The sequence below is a fragment of the Sinocyclocheilus anshuiensis genome, unplaced genomic scaffold, assembly GCF_001515605.1.
Source record: "Sinocyclocheilus anshuiensis isolate Anshui unplaced genomic scaffold, SAMN03320099.WGS_v1.1 scaffold412, whole genome shotgun sequence".
NCBI lineage: Eukaryota > Metazoa > Chordata > Actinopteri > Cypriniformes > Cyprinidae > Sinocyclocheilus > Sinocyclocheilus anshuiensis.
The window spans coordinates 2,684,742-2,689,654 of NW_015558661.1; the positions used below are offsets into that span (position 1 = coordinate 2,684,742).

Genomic DNA, 4,913 nt, shown 5'->3' on the forward strand with positions numbered 1-4,913 from the left:
CCTCTCTCGGCGTCTGTTCTGTGCAGTGAGCGGCAGAGAAGCAGCGCACCGCAGCCGACACGTCAGTACATGAGTACAAAACAGCGTTTCCTAGCACCTGTCGCTTACTGATTGTTTGGAATTATAAATATGAGCGTAGTTCGTCTGTTAATATCACATGCACTTTTTTGTTTGTTGTATCTTTTAGTTCGTTACTCAGATGCAGGCAGTGCGCTGCATGAGACAAAAAAGTAATATAGCCAAAACAACCGCATAGCCGCTCTTTAGTGTAGATGCATGTTGATTTTATCAGACGATGCCACGATTATAAATGAGAGTGACTCCTGGTTAACATGTATTAAAAGGGGTCGTGTTTAGTCACTATTTAGTGTGGTATTTTTTGAAAATATTCACTCATCATGACAGTAAAATAGGGCATTCTAAGTCAATATACTGCAGTATTTCCTCTCTCAATCAGTAGAAAATATGGTTAACACACGGTCATGCATGAAAAAAAAGATGCCGTCATGTACCGTGAAACCGGTATAATTTTGAAAAATACTGTGATATAAATTTTTGGTCATACCGCCCAGCACTAGCTCAGATACTTCAAAAATAAGTAGTTTTCCCAGTAACAAGATATATTTTCTTGCTAATGTGTCACACTGCTCTATAGCAAACAAATACAGTCAATAAACAAACATGCTCTTCTTAACAGTCCTCTATTAGCCTACTCATGCCATGTTTGGAAGTCTGATTCATTGTGATGCATTGATCCATTCAGACAAAAGCTGCTTTAATAAATGAACTGCAGATTAATTTGCGTATTTGAGCAGAAAACCATAATGTAGCTACATTAAATTTTGTTATAAACTTATAATGTAGTTAACTTTTTTTTTAAAGGGTGGCTTGACTGTAGTTGAATATTTTAAATATGTGTAGCTCGCTTGGCCAGCTATAGTTTTGAAGCAGTTTCCCCAACAATTGTGTAAAGGCAGAAACACTTGGGTCTGGCTGTGATTCAGGCGATAGGAAAGACGAATGACGAGAACAATGAAAGCACAGGAAAAGCAATCAAAGGTGAGGAGGCAATCAAAGTGGCAACATCAGACTCTCCATATTCAGCTGAATTGCCTACTATGGGAGCAATTGATTATGTCAACAGCCATATGGCTTTGTGCTGGGAAACTGTTGGCGGGAAATGAATTACCACACACTGGAACCACTCTGAATGCCCCAAGTCTCTTTCATACAAGTAGCAAATCAAATGTCAAGGGCATGTACTACTACATTTGCTACATGGGAACAGATTCACTGATACAGGCATGAAAATTAAAAGCTTTGAGAATTCAGTCAAAACACACAGAGCTTTTTGACAGAGCTGAAAGAACGTAGATTTGTCCCCTCTCGAGAAAACTGGCATGGGCAACATTGCAACGGATTGCCAATAAACTGACCACAACTCTCAAAAAAGCATATTGGCAGTAAATATGTGTGCTTGAAATTTAATATTTCATTGCAAAATGCCCAATGCTCCTTTCCATGGATTCATCAGTTATGCCATCATTTTTTTATTGTGTTGATGGCTATGAGAGAAAAGATGCAGATGTGTACTTTAGAGCTGTCAGTAATGAGAGTGGTCGCAGCAATACTACGATGGCGTAGGCCTACACATTTGCAATGAATGGTCGTCTGTGAGTAAAACACACGCCTGAAGGCTGTGAAACCTCCGCAGTTTAAATTAGAATCAGGTTTGTCTGATCTGATTACATCAGCACGCCTGTGGCAGGATCAAATGTAATACTGTGTTTGATAAGCAGTGGGAGACATACAAGCAGTCTTGTCCAAACTAAAAGCACTCAACCAGACAGGAAACACAGCAAGATAGACTGCTGAAAGATATTTTTAGATATCACATACAGAAATGTGCTAAAAGTATTCACATAACGCAGTTTTTTTTGGACTTTAAGCCATGCTTACTGTCTTTGTATTTGCTCTTGTACTTTGGCCATCCAACCCCCCGTACTCATTCTTTTGTCTTTTCTTTTATTATTCTTCAAATTTAGGCCAGTGCTTGCAGGGATTCCAGAATGTTCTTTTTGAACGAACTCACAGGCTCCAACTAAAAGGCCTGGGTCCTCCACAGGCAAGCATTTCATCATCAACATTGGTTAAATGTTGTGATTTAGAGACATCTTTGAGGCATAGTATTTTCCAGTCAAACTGGAAAAGAACATTCAGTTGTAGTTCCCAAACGTAAAATCCTACAGCTCTCTAAGAATTAACTTGAATTCTTACAAGCTGTAGCATCCAGCAGTTGATTTTTTTTATTTTTATTTTTTAAAGAAAACGTAGGATTTTTTAGTGTTGTTTACGGAAATCTATTTCCTCTGATGGCAAAGCTGAATTTTCAGCAGCCATTTCTCCAGTGTTCAGTATCACGTAATCATTCAGAAACATTTCTTATTATTATCAATACTAAAAAACTAAAATGTGACATAACATAAAACACAGTTCAATGTAATGTCAAGGTTTTGCTCTCATTTCAATATGCTGGTGCTTTTCATTGTGCTCACACATGCTAGCTATACAGTATTACATCTCACCACAACACAGTACCAGCGTGTTCGCTTGCTGCTGCATCATCTTTACACAAGAACTATTAGCTAACACATGACAGCGGTTCTGGCAAAGCAAAGAAACTGCAGAAATGTAATATGATCACGTACAAACTATTATGCTACAATCAGGTAATATTTTGAGCTGCTAACTGCTTAAATCAAGCCGATTATGATAGGTTGCCATCACATATTACCTTCTGAAACTCTGCTTTTGGCAGTCATTTGGCATGACAAAATTAGCACAACACTTTTATCTCATTTCATCATGACATTCACTAAAATGGTTGACTCTGGATGAATAAAGCTGTGAAAATAGTCCTATAATTATTCCGCTTGCCGCAAGTAGAGGGAAACAGTAACCTTATGAAAGTGCTTTGGGCTGCTCTTATTTGAATACAGTGTGGTAAGGAACTCAAAGTATGCGCAGACTTTGTTTTTTGGTGGTTTTACCCGGAAATCTACTCCAAATTCCTTGAAGTGGGGTACAATAAAGTTGAATCTTGGAGACGACCGTCTCTGGACTTCAGCAACTGAATGTTATTACCATAACAAAAGCCTACAGAATAGCTAGAAAAATGTTTAAAGTTCAGCCAAATGCATTATTATATTACAAACATTAAAAATAATGCATGATGCAGAGGAACCAACAGTGATACATTCAAACGCAGTAGTCTATATCCAGTAACTATTGGATGATGTCACAACCATTGCTACGCATTACAACATAACAAATGAGTCATTCAATGGGATTAAGGGCCTTTCAAGCTGCACCTTAAAGGTAGGGCTGGACGATATGGCCAAAATTTATATCACAATATATTTCTTAATTTCGGTCGATATGATATAATTCCGATACCGATATGAACACTATTAAAAAAGCCTCATAAAAACGTCCAAGAATGGCCACAACAGATGTCTGTACCTACAAACTTATGAAAAATTAATTTGCCAACTCTATGAAACCTACTCCTATAAAACTATATAATATTTTAGGAAAAAAATGGCGCAAATAAATAAATGTTCACCTTTTATTGGTATTTAGCCTTCATACAAACAAGAAATGTGAAATCACTGTCAAATAAATCTCAGACTCTCCTTATTAATATTAATATTTTTTACTTCAAACTATAGGCTAACATACCAATCAAAAGTTTTTGAACAGTAAGATTTTTACTGTTTTGTAAAGAATTCTCTTCTGCTCACCAAGCCTGCATTTATTTGATCCAAAATACAGCAAAAACAGTAACATTTTGAAATATTTTTACTATTTAAAATAACTGTTTTCTATTTGAAAATATAATTTATTCCTGTGATTTCAAAGATCGCGATACATATTGATATTGAATTATTGTCCAGCCCTACTTAAAGGTGAAGGGTGTAATTTCTGCACCCCTGGAGACACCAAAGGGAACTGCAATCTGTTTGTTTGAGGCAGAGGAGGTCTATAATACTGGGTGAAAGCCATGCATTAGCGTCCCCATTCATCTCAATGGCAGTTTCTCGTCTAGCACAGGCTCCCCTGCACTGTAAACCCGAACAGTACTACTAACTTATAAAGATTAAGAACACTGCAATTAAAGTCTGTTAAATCGTTAATGCAACTTATAACAATTACATTTTCTGAACGAGGAATTTTGTTTTATTTTTGCGTGGCTCAACAGTTTTGAGTAAACTCTTCTATTTAAATGATTATTTTTAAGTTTACCGAGTTACGTAAAGTGACGTCACCTCGTTGCTCTAACCGACGTTCAGAAGAATCCATTCAACATGGCGGATAATCGCAAGCGACCGGAGCAAACTTAATGAAACAACTTTTAAGTAAATCAAAACAACTGTGACAATTTCTTATTTGCTTTTTGAGTGTTGTAAGAATATCATGATTCAGGAATGTTTTCATTTTTGGGAAACGCTGTTTTTATACAGAGCTGTAAAGCGCGGAATTTCCCTAACGTTAGTGCTTTTGAATGAGCATTTTGAATGCTATTTTAGCGTCACTGCTTATAGTATAATGTTAACGTCAAAGAAGGGCACTAATGTTAATGTTAGCCAGCATTTTTTTAGTAAACGCAGTCCTAACGTACATTTTGAATGTCGCTGCTGTTAACTGCAATGTTTAGGGCTGCGTTTCTCAAAAGCATCATGAGCTAAGTCGATTGTTGAGACCATTTGGTTCTGTTTCTACGATCATTTTAGCCATACAATGCTTTTTTTGGGAAATGCCCTGGTTAATGTGATTTTTATTTGGTCTGTTTTTAAACAACTAGCTGCTAAGAGTATTAATCCAAAATTAGGTTAAAGCTAATACACAGACAT

At 36.8% G+C, this 4,913-nt stretch overlaps 1 protein-coding gene across 13 annotated transcripts in view; it reads right to left on the bottom strand.

Moving 5' to 3' along the window:
• Positions 1 to 4,913, bottom strand: part of LOC107681081 (neural cell adhesion molecule 1-like) — a 283,961-nt gene that overhangs the window by 272,844 nt on the left and 6,204 nt on the right. The gene's annotated exons all lie outside the window — the stretch shown is intronic.